The 21,934-nt window shown below is 41.9% G+C and overlaps 1 non-coding gene across 1 annotated transcript; it reads right to left on the bottom strand.

The window, feature by feature from the left end:
* Positions 1 to 763: 763 nt before the first annotated feature.
* Trnak-cuu lies at positions 764 to 836 on the bottom strand. Its single transcript has one exon. It is a non-coding gene; the product is annotated as a tRNA-Lys (tRNA).
* Positions 837 to 21,934: the final 21,098 nt, after the last annotated feature.

Raw genomic sequence — 21,934 nt, 5'->3', positions numbered from 1 at the left:
CTTGCCTGCTTGCTTTCTTGCTTTCTTTCATGTGCATATTAATTTTTATTTTTATAAAAGTGTTAAATGTGAATATTAGAAAGAACAGAGGTAATAAAGTAAAAAAGTCCATGTAGGTAATGCAATATTTATGCGCACATATGCATTCTCATTGTGCCTTTTCAATTGTATGGTCTTGGAGTTGCCAGTTCTGTAGTATGGGCCCTGATGGCAAGTTCTCTGCCTCACAGCTTTGGTTCTGCCCACATCCTCCAGAGACAAGAATACAGATCTTATTGAATCATCACCCATACTTGTTTCTCACTCTCAGTGTTTTTTATGCTGTGTTCAGTGCCCAGGCAGGTAAGCTGCAGAGTGTAGGTCACCACATGTTTTCCTGCTGTTCCTGACACTGAAACCCACCCCAATGGGCTGCACTTGTGTTTCTAGTAAGAGAAATGTTGAGCGTACATAAAATGGTGGGGTCATTGCCAACCTGTGGTGATATCTTTTTTTGCATAAATAAAGCCTATTCGGGGGTCAGAGAATAGAGCTTGCCACTAACTAACCATAGAGGTCTGGAGGTCTGTACAGACAAGCAGGAAGTGATGTAGCTGAGCAGTAACAGTATATAAGCAGGGACAAACAGAAAATAAGCATAGATGCTTAGGGGATAACGTGGGCTATGGCTTGCTCCTTCTCTCTGATCTCTCAGCATTTCCCTCTATATCTGACTCTGGCCTTTTATTATCTAGATCAATTAAGGACTCTTTTTACATATTGGCACCCAACATGGGGCATGAACCCACGACCCTGAGATTAAGAGTCTCATGCTCTACCAACTGAGCTAGCCAGGCCAAAAACCTCACACTACACTAACCCCCGATTCTTTGTCCATTTTTTCTATTTAATGTATTTATGCTTTTTCCTGACTTTTATTCATGTATTAGGGAGATAATCTTTTTACCACTGAATTAAAAATACTTCCTCCTTTAAAATTTTTGTTTCATCTGTTATTTTAGAACTACAGGGAGATGGGGGTGGATATAGGAGGAACTGGGAGAGAGGGGAATAAAGATTTTCATAATACATTGTATGAAATTTCCAAAAAATCAATACAAATAATGTGTTTAAAACTGTGGCATTTTATTCTTGAAATTCTGGAAAGTGCTTAAGTCATTTATTTATTTATTTATTTTAATTTTTAGATGATTTATTTTGTATTACACATACAAGTGTTTTGTGTACGTATATGTACATGCTCTACATGCATGCCTGGTGACCATAAAGGCCAGAAGAGGGCATCAGATCTTCCAGAACATAAGTTACAGACAATGAAGAGCTGCTATGTGGGTGCTGGGATCTGAACCCAGGTTCTCTGCAAGAGCAGCAGTGTTCTTCTTTACTGAGTCATCTCTCGAGCTCCCCCAAATTTAGAATCATTTAGGTATGGATGTTATACTTTGATTTTTTTGTTTCAAAGGCTTTCCCTACTCTCTGTTTTCAAAGCATCATCCATTTTTTTTATCTATTGTCTTTTATAGACCCCCCTCCCTCTTACTGTGACCTTCATTTGGTTACTCAGTTTCTGCATACTGTAGGTCTTTCTGGGCTGTTTTCTCAGTACAGGAAAAGTATTAATCATTAATCTGGGCATGTAGCATTTGTGCTTTTTGCAAACTGTGGGATAGAAGGGGAGTGAGGTCATTGTAAACTGCAGCCCACTCATGGTGGCCTTGGAGAATACACAGGAATACTCCCGGGTTTGATAATTATCAGTCAAGCCAACACACTAAGACCTTTTCCTATCTGTCCAGGGAACAGTTGGGCCTTTTCCCCTTAGTTCCTCTCATGCCATAAACCAATATCACCAGAACTTGGAGGAGCCACACAGACTACCTCGCAGTCTGCTCTCTCACTGAGTCTGAATTGCCTCAAAACTGACCCAGTGTCTGAATTTAACTGAGAATTCAATACATGTTCAGTTCTTCTGTTCACTCTTTATTACATAAGTCAGAGTCTGTGGGCAGAGAAGCACTAGCTCATGATTGAAAGGTGTGAAATTAATTTAATCCACATGAAAACACTTGTGAAGTGTTCATTAAATCAAGGTTGTTTTCACCCAATGTTTTAAATGCTGCTCATGAATATATTCATTTTTCTATTTGTTCATACACATTCATTTATTGATTCAACAAATTTACTGGGGATTGTTTTCTGGTGTATGTGATGGAATATCACACACTGATCTACACTGAAATGATTTTTTAATTTAACTGGATACATAAGATATGTGAGAATGAGATATTAACAAGAAAGGCACAATTTGAACATAGTACAGGAAAGACAATCTAGAGATTGTCATGAGACACCTTGCTGTTATAAAAGCAAAATGCAAAAGAGGTCAGCATGACATATGAACCACTGAAGCATGTGCCTCAGGGAGGTGACTACTTGTGGTTTGGATTCGGGGTATCATAAAGGGCACATGATACTATGATGTCATTTACTCACATAAAACCTGCATCTTTAAGAATGAGGAAAACATTTCTCTATCCCCTTTTCTTTCACCCATCCTTTGACATAGCTTGCCCTTCTCTTTCATTGGGGATATATGCTTAGCACTTAATGCTTATCCTCTCAAGCAATGGTAATTATTTGATTTAAAGTTATTGATAAACATAGGGAATGATCATGAATGGTCATTGAGGTGTACAGTGTGAATTTTCCAGATGATGTAAGTGTAGCCTCTAAATGCATTACTTTAAAAAAGTTGTCTATTGATCAGTTTCTCTTCTTGTTGATAGGGAAGGGTTTGCTTTTGCTCTTGTGGGGTTAAGAGAACACCCTTACAGAAGACTGGAGTTTGAATCCCAGCATGGATGTTGGATGGCTTACAGTGTCCTGTAACTTCAGCTCCAGGGATTGCTAAGCCCTCTTCTGGCCTTCTCAGACACCTGCACTTGCACACACAAAACCACACACAGACATACATGATTATATTTTAAACTTCTTATTTGGGCTCATACTCTGAGAGTGCTTTCTCTCTGTGGGGAAATCATGGTGGTCCGAGCAGGAAGTGCTGGTCACAAAAAAAAGCAAGAGTCATGGATGTTGATGTTCAGTTAGAGTTCTCTTTTCTTTCAGTCTGGGACTGAAGGGACTAGCTCCCCGTTTTGGCAGCCATAACAGCCTAACACCTGCTTTCCTGACCTTGCCTTGGTCACTAGGAGGTCAGATGCCTGCCTCGTGGCAAGGAACCAATCAGAAGTTAGCTAGTGGTGCTATGCTTTATGGCTCTGGGTGTGCTTTACGGACAAGTGCACAGCAATGACACACAGAGCATAGCAACCACCCTGGGAGGGCCTATGGGCCATAACAACCAGTTGACCAATCAAAACAGAGCAAGTCCTCCAAGCCTGGAGGCACACCAATCCTGAGCCTTAGAAATTCCCCTTATGATGTCCTATAAGATCTCTGTCCTGGAGTTTCTCAGGGTCTTTCCCCAGCCATCCGCCATGGTGGATGGATGAAAAGCCTGAGCTAATGGGGTTAGCTTGTTAGACAACTGCAATAAAGCCTCTTGCTGTTTGCATCAAGCTTTTTCCTCCACCTCGTGATTGGGGTTGCCACAGTCCTGGGCTGAAATCCTGGGGCCTGAGCCACCAGGGGTCTTTCAGGACCCCAGTGCCTGGGATGGTGCTGCCCATATTTAGATGTCTCCTCACCTCAGTTAATTTAATTTAGAGACTCCTTCATTCACAGACATGAATAAAGGTTTATTGCCTAGGTGAGTCTAGATTCTACCATGTTAATAATATTAGCTATCATACCCATTTTGATAGAACATTGAAGACACCCCCAAACAATTTATAGGGGATCTGCTGCAGCCTTTGAGGATCTGCCATAGACCAAGGTCATCATGTAATCTTGTGCTATTGCTTTGCACAGGTGAGGAGTTTGGTTTGTCTTCAGCTGACTATCCCCAATACATCATCACATATTGCTTTTCCTCCTCTCTAGTTCCCATATCCTTCCTGGTTGTCTCTACTGGTGAATTCTTATGTTTAAGCATCTAGTGCTAACAATATACTTGCACCTTGAACTCTTACTTCTGAGTCTTCTTTTTAAAGCACATACAAAGGCTTTGGTAGACTTACAGTATAGGGACTGGACTGACCATTGAGAGAACTAGGCCTTATGAATGGCTTAAAACACTAGGCATGTATTATGAGTGACAGTGACCTGGCTATGTGAGCTGGGGGAAATGTTGCCTCTCTCTCTTATTTCTGAGGTCTGCAGCTGGAAAGGAGAGAAGACTTTTTATGTGCGAGTGGGGAGTCAAACTCATCAACAACCACAGTGACTGGGGACCACGGGGCTCCATATCAGGCTCTGAGCTGTCATCCTTTCCTGCTACATTTTAACCTGTGGACACCACCTAATAATTTGTACCTCCAACACTTTCAAAGGAAGAACACCATTGCTTTGTTTGAAAGCTGCATCACTAAAGGAACATGATCATGTTTGTGGTTTGGTATGTACAGATTATTTTCCTGTTCTTGGAGCTACTTCACACTAACTTTTGCCCTCCAACTTAAAAACAATTTTTAAGATATAGTGAATCATCATCATCATCATTATTATTTCTACTTTACATTTGAGAAAACTGTTCTACTATCATTCAGTTGGCTCTAATTTTGTCTTACAGTTAGGAATGCAGATTAATTGTACATGTTAGTGTATTCCATTGCTACATTTCCATACATGAATATGTCTTTCTTTTATTATATTCACCCATCTTGAATCATGCTCAAGAGGTGGCAAACCCACACTGTATGCTCTTATGCCCTTTTTGTCACAGTGCAATCAATATCAAGTGCACAGATCTGTGATGACTGCGTTGAAACTCACTGTCACTGGCGGCCTTAGTGAAAACTCAATGTGAGAATATTGCTTTTCTTTCAGTCTACATCTATGCTTTCCTGGGGACACTTTCCCCCTCCTTTTCAGTTGTCCATGCCAGCTCCTGGGTGTGGTGTTACTCTCCAAACATCTAAAACTAGCATCATGTGTCCATTAAATATCTTTAAAGGTATCAATAATTTCTCTGGGAAGCATAGATAGTAGTGAAGGGACCAGCTCCCCATTTCGGCAGCCATAACAGCCAGACATGTGCTTTTCTGACCTTGCCTTAGTCACTAGAGGTTAGGTGCCTGCCTCGTGACAAGGAACCAATCAGAAGTTAGCTGGTGGCATTATGCTTTACAACTCTGGGTATACTTTATGGACAAGTGCACAGCAATGACACGCAGAGCATAGCAAACACCCTGGGAGGGCCTATGGGCCATAACCACCAGTTGGCCAATCAACACAGGGCAAGCCCTCCAAGCCTAGAGGCACACCAATCCTGAGCCTGTGCATAGATCTCTATGTAGATGCTTTGCAGTGTCTTTGCTAGCCATCCGCCATGGCAGGTGGGTGAAATACCTGAGCTAACATGAGGTTAGCTCATTAGAAAAACAATAAAGCCTCATACAGTTTGCAGCAAGTTTTCGAATCTGCCTGGTGATTGGGGTGACCTCGGTCCTGGGCTGGGACCCCAGAGACCTGAGTTTTCCTGGGGTGTAACAGTAGGGGGTAAACAGGCTTGAGGGAAGAAAAGACACACACACACACACACACACACACACACACACACACACACCTGTTCTAGTTTACTTTCTGTTGCTATGACACACTCTGACCCAAAATAACATAGGGGAGGAAAAGGTATACGTGATTTAGAACTCCAGCCCATCACTGATGGAAGTCAAGGCAGAAACTTAAAGGTAGGTCTGCTTGCTATTCTATGTAGTATTACCCTCAACCAAGGCCAATAAGTATAGCAGGAACCTCAGAGGATGCTGCATGTTCGTTGTTTCATAACTTGGCTTATATTCAGCTGCATTTCTTACATAGCCAAGGGAATGGCTCCATCCACAGTAGGTTGGGCCCTCCTGCCTCAATGAACAAATTGAAGACAATCTAAGACAATTCCACACAGGTTTATCTGATCTGGGCAATTTCTCCACTCAAATGACTCTGGGCTGTGTCAACTTGTCTGTTAAGCCAACTAAAACAACTTCTAAAATATAAATTATCTATTACTTTTGGAAGGAGTAAGTCATCATTTTACCTTGCAAACTCCATCTGTGCAGTTGGTAAATTTCTACTCTAAGGTGAAATTTGATGTCTTTTCTGTTTTGCAACCTTCCTTTGCCAGCCAACATTACAGGAGAAATCTGCCTCCTTTGACAGGAAGAGAGGAATTAAATTATGAACAGAAACACTGAGACTGGCGAACACACATGCCTTTGTCTCTGGATGGTGGTAATTACTAGTTCCTGCCCCTCCTATTCTTTCTACCCTGGGCTGTCAAACTTCTCACCTGCCTTTAGAAAGATTAACAATAGCTAATGTTCTTGCTTTTTAAGTGAAAATCCTCCAATTTAAGAGAACAATCAAGAACCACTCAGATCTGGCTTCCAGCCTACTGCTCTGCCTTTGTCCCCTCTCCTATGTTCAGCATAAGTGTAAAAATTGACCTTCAGGTCCCACTGAGGACACTATGATGTTCTGCCCTGGCTTGACACATTCTCCTTTTCATAACCAAGGTTACACTGTTTCCTGACCTTTCAGGGATATGTGTGCTCCTAAAGACTCCTTTCTTTCTATCTGCCTTCCACGCAGGGTCTTGGCTGGAGAAACATGTTCTACCATCTCTAAGGTTCCTGTCTTCCACCAAGCAACATTGTCATCAGAAATGCATGGTGATCAAGAGCAAAGACCAGAGTGACCATACTTTACATGAAACCTCACACACCTCCTAAAGATTAGAAATCATAGCAGTGATTAGAAGTAGAAGTGACCAGTCCTAGGCATTCAAGTTGCTCAGAGACAGATGGGCATCTATCACCACAACCATCTAGACATTTTTGTCAATTCAGAAAAGGTCCCTGTATTCATCACTGATGAGTCTCCATCTGCCTCTACTGCTTCCCAGTACTTCCCACAAATCTTTGCATTTGTGTTTTCTAGAGACTTTTACAAATGGCAGTTGGCATCTGGAGCTTTCCACTTAACATTTTTAAACTTAACGTATTTTGTGGCAGGAATTAATCTCATTCCTTCATGCAGTAGAGTAATATTTGACAGCATGAGTGAGGAAACCTCCTATAGTAGTTCAGTACTTATCCCTAGCATAAGTGTGGACATTCCACATAGAGGGATACTCCCTGAGCCAAGACACACTGGGGTGGGCCTAGGCCCTATCCCAAAGGATACGATAGACTCTTATGACACCCTATGGAAGGCCTCACCCTCCAAGGGGAGCAGAAAGGATATGTGATAGGTAAGGTTTTAGATGGGGGGTTGATAGGGGAGGAGGGGAGAGAGAGGGAACTGGGATTGGCATGTAAAACAATCTTGTTTCTAATTCAAATTTAAAAAAAAATCTCCAAGAAAAAGAAAGAAAGGCAATTATTTAGCTTACACTTCCATATTACTATTCATCATCAAAGGATGTCAAGACAGGAACTCAAGCGTGGCAGGAAGCTGGAGGCAGGAGGTGATGCTGAGACCATGGAGGGTGCTTCACATAGCTTACTCAGCCTGCCTTCTTATAGAGCCCAGGACCACTATCCTAGGGATGGCCCTACTCACAATGGGCTGGGATCTCCACCATTAATCACTAATTAAGAAAATGCCTTGTAGCTGGGTCTTATGGGGGCAATATTTCAGTTGAGGCTCCTTCCTCTCTGATGACTCTAGCTTGTATCAAGTTGACAAAAAACCAGCTCATTTAGGGGGGTATGAGCACATGAATGTGATGACTGCTGAGGCCAGAGTCATAAAATCCTCCTGAAGCTAGAATTACAGCAAGTTCTGAGCTACATGATATGAGTTCTGAGAACCAGACATGTGCCTCTGCAAGAGCAGAGTTTAGCCATTTAAGATGTACAGTTGCAAATCTAGTCTGTGCAGGATTGTGACTGATGGGGATGGGTTCCATATTGTGCGTTTACTGTGTGCCAGACACTGCCATGGTTTTGGTTTTTTTTTCATCCATTCCCACACATCATCTCAGCATCTCCCCTGTTGTGCTTGCTTAAATATGACACATTTAGAAAATATTCTAATTTGCTGTACTCTTAAGCTGAAACCCAGGTTTATACCAGATCATTGAATTGAACAACATTATTTATTTCTTATTTGAAATTTAAATATATTAGTATATATTTATAGATAATATATATGTATATATACACTTTTAATTTTGTTTTTATTTTTGTGATAAAATACAGTGATAAAAGACACCTAAGAGAAAAAGAGTTTATTTGTTCACAATTCTAGGTTACAGTCCATCCTTGTGTGGTAGTCCAGATGGCTGGATCCTGGAGCAACTAGTCATGCACATCCACAATTAAGAGTGGAGAAATGAATGAATGGGCTCATGCTTATGTTCAACTCACTCTCTTCTCTTCATCCAGTCTGAGGCCCAGTCCATTAAATAGCATGGGCCTTCCTTCCTTATCAAACCCAACTGAGAACATGCCTCACAGGTACACCCACAGGCTAACTCAGTCAATCAAGACAATCCTCACTCAGGTTATGATTCCACATTTTGTCCAGTTGCCAAGTTCTCTGTGCAGAGGTAGAATGAAGCACATTCTTGACCAAAATATCACATAAATGACTTCTAGGTCAGTTGGTGATAGAGTCCTTGTTCCCTTCTGAAATTGTGTAAGACAGGTCTTCATGGTCTAGCTAGAGCATTACTGTCTTCCAAGCACCCATTAGAACATCCCATTAAGCTCTGCTTCCAGCATCCAATTGCTTTCCTAGCCCCAAATTCCAAGCTCTTCCGAAGTCTTCCCATAAAACAATTCCAAAGGCGTAAAACACACATGGTCAGGTTTAGGGCCTGCAATAACCCTACTTCTTGAAACCAAATTCTGTCTTAGTTTTATTTCTGTTCCCTCTGATAACACACCCTGACAAAGTAACCTAAGAGAGAAATAGTTTTGTTGTTCAACAATTCCAGGTTTCAGTTACCATTATGGGAAATTGAGTGGTTGGGAACCAGAAGCAGCTATTCACATTATATCTATACTCAAGGACAGCGAGTAGTGAATGCATCTGAGCATTCCAGTGCTCAATTCACTTTCTCCTTTCCTTTCAGTCCAGGGCTCAGCCCAAGGAATTGTACTGTGGGTCTCCTCAAATAACCCAGTTAAGAAAATCCCTCACAGGCAGGCTCACAGGTCAATTTAATCTATCCAATTTTCATTGAGACTGCCTACCTAGGTAATTTCTACATTATCTCACATTGTCAACCAAAACTAACCAACACACACACACACACACACACACACACACACACACACTAGGTGATTTTACTCTACATGTATGATCAAAAGAACATAGTCATAGCCCAATACTATTGTAAGAAAACCAAGTGTATGCAAGGGGAAGAAATACATCATAAGTGGTATGCTCCATTGGGGCCCTTGCCAGAACACACACCTAAATTTGCCTGTCTCTAAATTGAGGATTCTGCAAGCTGTGATTAGAAGAGGTAATTTTCTCCCAAGAGGAACACTCCAATTGGTTGTCCATGCCAAATGATCAGCCTTGGAAACATATATACATGTAACATTATATAAGCATAATATATAATGTCATATATAGTAATATATATGTATATACCATATATACTTGCAAAAACAACTAGTGAAAAAGAGGCCATGGGTTTGAAGGGGGAGGGGAGGAGTACATGGGAGGAAGAAAAGGGAAAGGAGAAATTTTGTAATTGAATTATAATCTCAAAACAAAAAAACCCACAGACAAACAAACAAGAAACCCTCAAACACCTGTTTCACACCATGTTGTTTCCCCAAAGTAGCCTTGGCCTTTCCTTTGCGTTACAGCCACATTCATATACATTGGGGTAACATGGTTGATGCCCCAGACCTTGGCAAAGCTGGGATGTAGAGGAAGGATGAAAGAGGGGCCTGAGAAACCCTGCAGTGTTTTTTGTTTGTTTGTTTGCTTGCTTGCTTGCTTTTTTAATAAACGGGTTTAGGTTTTTATTATCCACCTGGACTCTGGCTTCCATTAGCAAGGAATCTGCATTTTGATCCCTGCAGTGTTTTTAAGGCTCTCTCTCTCTCTCTCTCTCTCTCTCTCTCTCTCTCTCTCTCTCTTCTCTCTTTTTGTGACAAGGTTTCTCTGTGTGGCTTTGTAGACTAGGCTGGTCTTGAACTCACAGAGATCTGCTTTCCAAGTGTTGGGATTAAAGGCATGCACTATCACTGCCTGACAGAATTCTCTAGAACTCTTAAAGCAGCTTCTCTCACAGACAGAGCTTCAGCACCCAGCTCAAGCCTCATTCTAGGGAGTTGGCCAAGTCCTTTTAATCTCCCTAGCTATTGATTTGAGATACAGAGTCTTTTTTTATATCCTGCTAGTTCTCCCAGTTCCTGTCACAGACTTAGCAAATAATCTACTGGTGTCTGGAAAATGGGTGATTATTGTGGTCTGAATATTAAGTGCCCTCCCCATAGGCTTATGTGCTTGATCACTTAGTTTCCAGTTGGTAACGCTATTTGAAAGGTCATGGAGCATTGATAGAGTAAGTGTGTCACTCGGGGCTGCCTTTGAGGATTTTTAGACTGACTCCACTTCCTATCTGTTGTCTGTTTCCTGACAGTGGTTACAATGCCACACTTCAGGAATCTCTGACATGCCTTCCCCACCATGATGGATTCTGTATCCACTTGCACTATAAGTTAGAATACAGCCTTCTTCTCTTAAGTTGCCTTGATCATGGAATTTGTAATAGCACTAGGAAATCTAGCTAATGCAGTGATTTAAAAGAAGATTTGCTTTATCTTTAGTTGTGTATCTGTGTAGGTCTGCCTGTCTGCCCATGTGGGTATGTACAGATGAATGCAAATGCCTGAAAACATCAGATGTGTAAGATCCCCTGGAGCCACAGTTGCACAGGCTGTGAGCCACCAGACCTGGGGACTGGAGATTGAACTTAGGTCCTCTGTAAGAGTCATATTTGCTCTTATCCATTGAGCCATTTCTCCCACCCCCAATGACTCTTTTTCAATCTCCATTTTAATCTGGATTCTTTTGAAGCTTTTGGGTCATCAGAAGTTTTGCATGTGTGCCTGTTTCCTGCTTGAGGACTGAAGGAAAACTGCATAGACATAGACAAGCCTTGCTGGCTTCATTCATCACCAAGACTTGTCTTGAATATATTATTTTTATTCTTCTCTGCCATGAAGATGGGATTCCAGAAAAAGTCATATGAATAGCAGTCTGGCAGCAAATGAAGAATGAACTTGTAATACCCAGAAGTTCATTAATCATTTATGATTCTTCTTTTGTTTTCCATGCAACATAGAATAACAAACATGAAGCCATCGTGATGGAGTGGCAGCCCCAGGAAAGAGGTGGGTGGAGCATAAACTGGGATGGGGTTGGGATAAGAGGAGAGTCTGGTAATCAGGAGAGCTGTGTTCTCTCACCCTGTGGGTCTTCAGCCAAGAGAAAAGCTCTCTGAAGTTTTGACCATCATTTGTAAGGAGCCTAGTGCAATGCTATTCAGGGAACCCTTCCTGAGGAGTTCAACAAATGTCTAATCACCCCAGATAGGGCACCAATAACAGACCAAAGGAGGAATAGAATTTTACCTAGGTTCAATTAAGAAAATTTACAAGTGAAACATCCTTCTTCCCTCTGTCCCTCCCTCCCTTCTTCCCTCCCTCTGCTCCCTCTCTCTCCAACCTTTAAATGCCTAGATTTGTGGGAAGGGTATGGTATCCCAAGCCTCACCTCTCTAACCACCATTAGCTTCCTACATTCAATGATCAGAAGCTGGAGGACCACCCCCCCATATATGATGGAAAGTTAATGGCCCAGTCTTGTACAGGTCAGCTGCTAAAAAGAGTGTAACTACCATCATGGCCAGAGGACAGCTATAGTGATTGCCTCAAGTGCTTCTGTGGGATTCCATGCATTTGGTGATGTGCAGTTGGCAAATCCCTGGGAAACCATCAATATGTATTTTGCCCTGGGATTCTAACAGCCCTTTAGTCTAATACTATTATCTTGTGTCCTATACTGACCCGTCCAGCAGGCCAGGTTATTCGCGGGTCTCGAGGGGGTTGTCACCTAAAGGGGTCATGAGGGCGAGAAAGGAATAGAGACCAAGCGGCGCAAGAAAGGACAAGAGTCCGTCTGTGCAATGTCAAGGTCTCCTTTATTGAAATGTAAAGCTTGCTTATATGCAGGGGATTTTTACTCAGGGCGGGGTAAGGGAGCAGGAGGGCGGGGTAAGGGAGCAGGAGGAATGGAAAATTTTCAAGAGGAAATAGAGGCAAGGTAAATCTTAGCCCATGGTCCCATTGTTAGCGAACCGCAGCTATTTCTGAGAAAAGGGAGAACATTTTGCAACATGTATTGTGCAGCTTAACCGGAAAAAACATCTTGTAGTCGAAGCGATTCTGGTCATCTAGCAATGATTAACTCTTGATTCAGTATGAGGCCCCTTTTGGCCTTCGACATCTCCCCCTTCTGTATACAAAAAGGGATGATGAATCTTATTATCAAGAGAGCCCCTGTCTTAGGCCGCATAGGCTGCGCCCCTGGACAGGCAACGTGCCTTGTTGAGCCGGTCTTGACGACCTCTGTACGTTGTTGCCCCCTGTTCCAGGACCTATGCATACTCCCGTCATTGAGTACTCCCTTGCTGCATCAATCTTGAGTTATTAAACCTGAGTCCTTGATTACTGAACCTGAGCTCTTGCTGCGACCCTCGCTCCTCCCCCGGGTCAGCTGCTACTAATTTGTGGTAATGGACCGAAATACTTTTAGGTAAGGCCGAATCAATTTGTCTTTTAATAAGCTGGGTTAGCCGTTGAAGGGCCCATGGGCCAAAAGAAAGAAGCAATAGGAAAACAATTAAGGGGGCTATAATAGTTGGGAGTAAAGTAGACAACCAGGGGGATCCCTGTAGCAAATTTGAGAACCATCCTTTTTGGTTCTCAAACTCTCTCTTTCTTTTAGCCAACCGTTCTCTCAGGATTTCCATAGACTCTTTGACAATGCCAGTATGGTCAGCATAGAAACAACATTCTTCCCTTAAAGCAGCGCAAAGGCCACCTTCCTTAAGGAACAGGAGATCCAGCCCTCTTCTATTTTGCAAAACCACCTCGGATAGAGAGGTCAGTGATTTTTCCAGAGCACTGATGGATCTTTCTATGGCCTCAAGATCCGTGTTCATAGCTATTTGTAATTGCAACAGTTGATTGTTTTGTACAAGGGCAGCTGTTCCGGTTCCTATACCGGCAACAAGGCCACCAATCCCAAGCATAAGGGCAATGGTCATAGAGACAGGCTCTCTCATCACTCTGCGCTGTGCCTGTGAGACCAGTATCTCCCCTGAATAGTATTTGATTTGAGGCCAAAGCTGTACCAAAATGCAATATTCATGTGAAACATCAAGGCTTAAAGCAAATATATAGGGTGTTAATCCTGTGTTGCAAGCCCAATAGGTACCATTGGGTGCCTCAAGATAGTAGCTTCCTATATAGGGAATTATAGTTTTATTGCAAAACTGGGTGTAACTGGAGGGCACCTTTCCTAAACAAAGCCCTTGTCCTGAAACTCCGGGCAGGGTAAGTTGGTGAGGGACAGCCCTGCACCTTGCTGATGGGGAGGTGATATTGGATGTACTGGCCATAAAGGCAATCCCTTCATAATAGGGGGGCTCAGCAGACAAGCAGAGCCAGCAATCTCGAGTAGAATTAGGACTGGATGCATTGAGTGCTAGATAGGCTCCCTGTACCAAATAGAATAATCTATCTACAGTGCCTGGATCCGGGCTAATAGAAGGGGTAATTGGGGTAAGCTTAGGGGTAGATGACTGGGCAGGAGTTTGAGCGGGCTTAGGCAGAGTCTTTATCCCTCGATCGGGGAGGACCGGATTTGGGCCTACAGGTTTTGAAGGGGGGTCAGTCTCACGCTAAACCCGTCATGGAGGACGCTACAGCTGTTGGGAAGGGTCGGCATCTGGCTTGCGGCACCACGATATTTCCCGTCATGGACGGCTCCAAGGCCAAGGAAATCGGGAGGTTCGATGTTCAAGGCCTGAAAAATCCAGTCCTTTAGGACTGGGGGGAGGGTTATTATCGTCAGGCAGCTCAGAATCTAATGCCGCTAGGCGATGGTAGTGAACCAAAACCGTTTTTTCGAGGATGGCGTCAATCTGGTACTTAATGAATCTGGTTAGTTTCTGAAAAGGTAAGGGTGACAGTTTAAGTAGTCAATCTAGTAGAACTGGCAAGGTAGAAATTAAATGCCTGCAATTCCCTCAGAAAAGGGAGGGGTGGAAGAATAGCAGACCCAAGAGTCCTCTATAAGGGAGTGGCTGGCTTGATGGAGGGCCTGAACAGTAGGGTTAATTAAGGATAGAATAAGGTCAGCGGAAAAGGGAGCTCCTGGGGGGAAAAATGGTCAGGGGTTCCCTAGTCTGGAGAGGCCCCTAAGGCTAAAGTATATAAGTCAACTATGGGGGGGGAAGGAGGGGGTGGTCGCAATAGTTCTGAAGGCGTTGACAGCATCAGTTGGCAGCATCATTGGCAGGGTTGATGATCATCCAGGTGTAGTTGTAGATCTGATAAGGGCTTCCAGTGGCAATGGCAATCGAAGGTGGGAACATATAAGTAGCCAAAAAGACAGCATCTTTTATCTAGAATTAAGCAGAATTAGAAGGCTCCTCAGGGGCTTTCCCTGGGTGGATTAAGAAGGCATTTAGGCAACCATCTAGCATATTTGGCCTGAGTATCAAAAATATATGTATGTCCTTTTCCCCAGATGAGGACCGGATCTGGTCCGTACCATTTGTAAGTTAGGGGGTCTTTCCATAAGGCTTAAGCATAATTTTGAGCCGTTTATGGATGCCAGAGGCTATCCAAGGCTTATTTTTCTGTAGCATCATACATGAGGAAATTTAGCATAGACAATGTATGGTATAGAATTCCTCCTCCTTAGGCAACCTGGTGGCCGCCCATTCTCTGGAGGTCATCATATTGATGCCGAATTTAGTGCAGACATAGCGCATTACAGCCTAGAACTCCTGTCTCAGCCTCCCGAGTGCTGGGATTAAAGGCGTGCACCATCAATGCCTGGCCTGTGCGTCCCGCCGGCTCAGGAGCCGCCGCTGCCCGAGCTGCGGGCTCGCCTCATGTCTCACCGCCACTATAAAAGCACGGAGGCAGGCACTTCATTCCCAAGTCAACGGCATGCTGCGTCCCCAAGGGCCCAAAGGCCCAGCCGTCCCTGCCGCTAGGGGCTCCGGCTCGGCAGGCAGGTCCACGCGCACTGGGTGGGACTAGGCCATATGGGCTGTTCTGGTAGCACCGGTCTCGGGAATTAAGCACAAAATTGCTGGAAAGCTTTGTTAGTATATCCAGACCCATTATCTGTTTTTATAACTTTTGGCATTCCCATGCAGTCAAAACATCTTAAACAGTGACTTATAACATGCCTCGTGGCTTCTCCTGTTTGTGGAGTGGCACATTTTTAACTTGCCAAACTCTGTAATGTGAGGCATATCTATTCGTCATAAATGGTTGGGGAGCAGGCCTTGAGAATTTATCCTTAAATTAGCCATAGCCATATTGTGGACATTTTCCATATTGTTTGATGATTTGACCAGCAGTCACTCTGGTTAAGCCAAATTTCTTACTTAGACTTGCTATTATGATGAAGAAAAGTTATAAGCCTGTCGAGCTTTTTCTATTTAAGGCAAATCAACTGATTTTGTTAATCAGATAATTTATTTCATTTGGCCAGTAATCAGGGAAAGACCTATTTAATAGGTTCCCATTGTGACCCATAAACACGATAATTCTTAGGTGAATAACATTTTGAATTTGTTTAAATAATTTTCTGACTTGACTATTACTAGATCCTGTGTATGGGACTGTTTTTGTTACCTTATAAGCTTTAAATATATAGTGGACTGTCAGTAACTCTCCCAATAGACTATTGGAAAAAATTAACATAGCATTTTTTTTTTTTTAAAGGACTGCTTTTTACAATTTTGGAAATACAAAAGAATTTATAGTGTAAATTGTAACAGTCCATGAGCTAGAAACTGATTATCAATTCTTCCTAAAAATTGGGCAAAGGCAATCGCATATGACTCATTGTTTTGAAACCATCAATTAAACTGTTGCTTAGAGTCGGAGACATGTATCATACTTGGTTTTTTCCTAAAATATTTTTTAAAATCTATATGGCATTTTTGTACCATGTAGGCTAATGCTTTAAAATAAGGGTTTAAAATATTTAGGCTGGTGAACCATAGTAATGGTTTTGCGTAGTCAATATATCTGATGATGCTGAATCTCCTCCTCCAATAATAGAACTTGTCTACCTTTTTAGTTAGCTGTTTGGGTATATCTGGATCATTATCTCCTTATAGAATTTTACTTAAAGGATTTAAATCATCATTAGATGTCCCCAAAAAGGCATTTAACCAATGAATATTTTATAACAATTTTTAAAAAATTTAAAGATTTTTAAACTATCTTTTCTAATTGTTATCTATTAAGCCTTATTTTTTTTTTTTTTAGAATATAACATGTCTTTAAAAATTCTCTAGATTTATTTAGAGTTTTTGAGTAGCCTTTTCTAATCTAACCTTTGAGGCTGACAAGCTGATAAAATCTCATTTGCATCTTGGCTGACCTGGCTTAAATTTGCATATGAAAAAACATTTAAGCTGTGAATCTAACAGGTTGGCTCTTTTTTGAGGCTTTTTATAAAGCTTTTTTAAAATCATGTTTTAACTTTAATTTTCTAGATTTCCTTTTTTAACCATAAAAATTTAGTAAGACCTGTATCCTCTCATCTGCCAAATTTTATAGAATCATCCATAGAATCCTCATGCCTCTAAGCTAACGCTATAGGCTTTTGTTAACTTTTTAATTGACTGTTACCTAGGGCTAAAATCAAAAAAATTTTTTTTTTTGCTAAGACATTGACTGACTGACTGGATGCTCCTTTTGGCAATGTCAAAGTGATTTTGATATTATTTAAACAATATCTGAGGCAATGTAAATACCTCTAATCATATCCAAGGCAATTTAGGCATTTTTATTCATCCGCATTCATAAATTCACAATCACATCACACATCCAGGTGTGGCCACACCGTTCATTCATAACTTGCATACGTCTCACATTTCTCCTTTTGCCTAGGTTATGATCAATTTGTTGAAAAGAAAAATCCCTAATTGAAATTTCTAATATAGTAGCTATAGCCAATTATTGAAATATGAGCATCCAAAATTTGAACAATTCTAAGCTTAAATATGTTGTCCTTTTTTCTCTATAAGTCTCAAAAAGTTTCTGTCTGGCTGTATCAATAGTATTTATATATGTATTAATTAGCCATCAACTATGGCGGCATCTCCCAAGGCTGGAAGTTACCACGTGGAGGCAGGCTGTCCGCCAGCCCGGCAGCCATTTTGTCTAGCCTGCCGCAGATGCCAGCATGAGGTGGTACCAAGCTGCTGGCTGAGGGCCGGCAGACCCTGGCCGCTGCCATGGCTGGCTGACCTTGGCCTTAGCTCGACCATGCCCTCTGGGCCGCTGAAAAATCTGTGGCTGTATTTTGGGCATAAGCATGATCCCTTATTCTTTCTTTTGTTGGGACTCTGTCTGACCTGGAGCTCTTTCTGAAAATGCCCAAAGCAACCTCTCGAAGGCTCTCTGCATTTTTTCCTCCCTGTGCCTTGCTTTCTGTGTAGGAATAACTTATTTTTAACTGAATTTCCTGTAAGGCAGCCATCATCAATAATCCCTGAGTGTAAGCTAGGTCCATATCTGAAAAATTCTTAATGAATTCACCATATCAGTCCTCCTCCTGCGAGGCCTTAGTGTGGTCTGGCATGCATTACCAACATTATCATAGGCTAGCTATTTTATAATCAAAGTTCCCAACATCTGTGTCTCTAACATTTTTGTAAAATTCCATATAGGCCTAGAAATCAATTCTTAATCAACTCCCTAGGTCCCTGCCTGGTCTCTATAACAAATATCCTCCTCTTGACCGGCAGGCCTTGGTTATCCGCTTTTAATTTCCTAGGGGTGAGGCTTCTATAGTAATATTCCCTATCAGCCTCTGTTGGTCTATACTGGACACAAGCCATTAATAGTTCCTAGAGCTGTTTGAATGGTATTGGCACATGTATCCTGCTATGTTCCCCTGAGCCATTTTCTCTGACCCAAGAAACCTGTAAATTTCTTATCTCATGTAAGCAATTTTGTTAAAATTTTTAAGTCTCTTAGCTCTTGCTGAATTTTACCATTGAGTATTTGCCTTTCTGAATTTCCAGCTTAAAACGAAAGGAGGTGAAGGCTCTCCAATTTGGTACTTATTAACTCTCTCTCCCTGCTCATCCCAATTATTTGTCCTGTATATTCTTTACTATCTAGCCATCTCTAAGTAGGCGCGGATTTTTTTTGTTCTCCATTACATTCCTAGATATCTCCTGAGGGCCTGCGTGTATGCGAGGCCGCACCTAGTCTTCCTAAGCCCCTGCGAAACTCAAAATGCTGCATCATGGCAGTGGCTTTTGTAAGCGGGAAGGATCCTTTTAAAACGTTTAAACTCTGAAATCTCCTGTACTTGAGCAGTCTAAGCTTCTACTATCTGTTTTTAGTTTGGGGTTTGGACTAAAGACAGGGTAATTTTTAAGGTTTTTAGGAGAATGAGGCTCAAGGCCCGTAACTAAAAGTCTGTGAGGGAACTGCCTCAGCTCCCTTTTCTATGAGCAATCTGTTAAGGTCCTTCTCTGACCTTTTTCCAAGTTAGGGATGAATGTCTGGGCTTTTTAAAATGACCCATGGACATTTTTTTTTTTTTTTTTGACAAAAGGCAAAAAACTGAATCAAGTCCTTACATTTTACTCAAACTCCTCTTTCCCGAAAGGAAGTGTTTGACTTCCTTAGACAATTTGGCCCATATTATCAAACGGAATGAGGGGGGACTTACCAGGGAATCAGTCACTCATGAGCGGTGAGAACTTTTCCCTCTGTCTCAGATTCCTTAAGAATATCTCTGATAACTCCATAAAAACTAAAGAAGGAATCTGGGATCTCCTCTCCCTTTTTGAGGAGACCATTAATATCCTTTCCCACTTTATTCCAACTTAGTGGATGAATGCCAGGCCCATGAATCACCAGCCAAGGACATTTCTCCTCCACAAAACAACAACAACAACAACAAAAAAAAAATTAAAGAGATCCTTTTTCTTAACTCTACTTCCTCTCTCCCTAAGACTACTCTTTATTTCTCTGATAAAGAGGGCCTCCTTAGAGGCTGAATTGCCCATGACGATAATGGGACAGCAGTACTTACCTCGAGACAGACCGGTGCACGAGCGATGCAGGGCGTCTCCATTTTGGGTCGGCTAGCCTCTTCTTCTCTTGGCGCTGTCCGGAGACCACCGTACCTCGAGCCTCACGTTTGGGCGCCACTTGACCCGTCCAGCAGGCCAGGTTATTCGCGGGTCTCGAGGGGGTTGTCACCTAAAGGGGTCATGAGGGCGAGAAAGGAATGGAGACCAAGCGGCGCAAGAAAGGACAAGAGTCCGTCTGTGCAATGTCAAGGTCTCCTTTATTGAAATGTAAAGCTTGCTTATATGCAGGGGATTTTTACTCAGGGCGGGGTAAGGGAGCAGGAGGGCGGGGTAAGGGAGCAGGAGGAATGGAAAATTTTCAAGAGGAAATAGAGGCAAGGTAAATCTTAGCCCATGGTCCCATTGTTAGCGAACTGCAGCTATTTCTGAGAAAAGGGAGAACATTTTGCAACATGTATTGTGCAGCTTAACCGGAAAAAACATCTTGTAGTCGAAGCGATTCTGGTCATCTAGCAATGATTAACTCTTGATTCAGTATGAGGCCCCTTTTGGCCTTCGACACTATACAAAGATACTAAGGGTCAGAAGTGCCCAGGCAGCCATGGATAGACTGGTATATTAGTTAAAAAGTAACTTAATAAAAATTTTTAAATGCCTCAATAAGTTGTGTACTAGAAGTTTCTTAGAACAAGTAACAAATAAAACAATAAGAAAGGCCATGTCACATAGAATAGCAATCTTAAATGACATTGTCAGAGAACATAATGAATATACTTGAATACGGTGGCAAAAGACACTGGGAATGTGCAGGTAAACAAGAGAAGAAAGAGAAGTGGAATGCTGTCTTCTGGAAAGCTCCTTTCTACTGGAAGTCCTGCATGATGCCTTCAATTTTATCTCCTTTAGTCTCTAATTTGAGGTATCTCATGAAGCTATATTAATATTGACTATTTTCAGACAAAGAAGTGAGGTTTAAAATGGCAGTTAGGGAACTGGGTGGAGAGATGGCTTAGTGATTAAGAGTCACTTGCCACATAGTCATGAGGAACAGAATTTGGATTCCAGCACCCATATAACTTACCTTGTATTTAGTTACTTCAGCTCCAATGAGGATTGTGGGGAAGACAGGAGGGTGGCTGGGTTTTGATGGATTTCTGCCTAGCCAAAAAATGCAAGTCCTAGGTTCAAAGGAAGAGACCCTGCCTCAAAGGAACAGGCAGAGTGATAGAGGACGAAACCCAGTGCCCTCCCCTAGTCTGCATGTCCTGTGTGAAGGGGAGGGGCACTCATGCATAGTGCACACACACACACACACACACACACACACACGCATGCCCAAGTAAATAGACTCACATACATAGACATGCATACACTCAGAGATAAATAAATATTTAAAAATCAGTGCTTTTCTGGAAGACAAATGTCACACAATTTCAATTTTATGTGTAACCTAGAAATGATGAACTTATGGAAACAGAAAGCAGAATTGTGGCTATTAGGCTTCAATGTGGTTCTTTTAACAATGGGAAAATGATTGGTTTAAAGATATAAAACTGCAGTTGGACAAGAGGCATGGACTCTGTGAAGTCTTGAGGTCTACTGAGAGCATGATAAATATGGTTGATAACAATATGCTATATTTTAAAAGTTGTGAGATAGTATACTTTAAGTGTTCTCAAAACAAAAATGATGAATATGTGTGATATAATATGCTAATTGGTTTAATTTAGCCATGCCATTGTGAACATACTGTATTATGTATCATAATTGTACATGACTTTATTTATGAGCTAAATAAATGAATGGGAAAAAAGCAGTGCTTTGACCAGTTGGCACAGTACATTGATGGCAAGACTATGCTAACCAGGAGGAATCTATGAGATGTGTTGGCTTTGTCCACCAACTCGAATTCAAAACAAACAATGCTTCTGTTGCCTGGTAAAATTTGGGAAGGGTCCATGTAAGAGGTGTCGTGGAGAACTGAAAGAACGAGACAGTCAAAATAAGCACAGTGCAAGATACAGTTGAATAAACCCATAATTATTAAAAACATAACTTTGAATAAAGAACACATTAATGATTTTAAAAGTAAAGAATTGTTGGGGTTTTAGCAGAAGAAATGGGGTGGAACTCCAGGTGGACAGGGTCAGTGTTGGCTGAAGAAGTGATATGAGTTAAAATATCAGAGTGTAATAATTCCAGGAGAGTTTATGGGAACCACAGGTCATATAAGGAAAGAACATAGTCAAAGGCTAAAGGACCATTTGGACATTCATATTAAGCTTCTTTGACTGACAGATGAAAGACTGGGCATTGGCAGCTGGATAGACATCTGTGATGGAATCCACAACCTCCTGGGATCTGTCTGGAGATGACTCTTACTCCAAGATGGTGCCTCTCTCTGTGCTCTAGCCCCAGTGGTCTCTGTGTGCAAAATCTATGTTCTGGCTACATTTACATGAATGG

The sequence above is a fragment of the Cricetulus griseus genome, chromosome 7, assembly GCF_003668045.3.
Source record: "Cricetulus griseus strain 17A/GY chromosome 7, alternate assembly CriGri-PICRH-1.0, whole genome shotgun sequence".
NCBI classification, from domain to species: domain Eukaryota; kingdom Metazoa; phylum Chordata; class Mammalia; order Rodentia; family Cricetidae; genus Cricetulus; species Cricetulus griseus.
The sequence above is the reverse complement of the archived record's forward strand: the minus strand, read 5'-3'. Positions and strand labels throughout refer to the sequence as shown.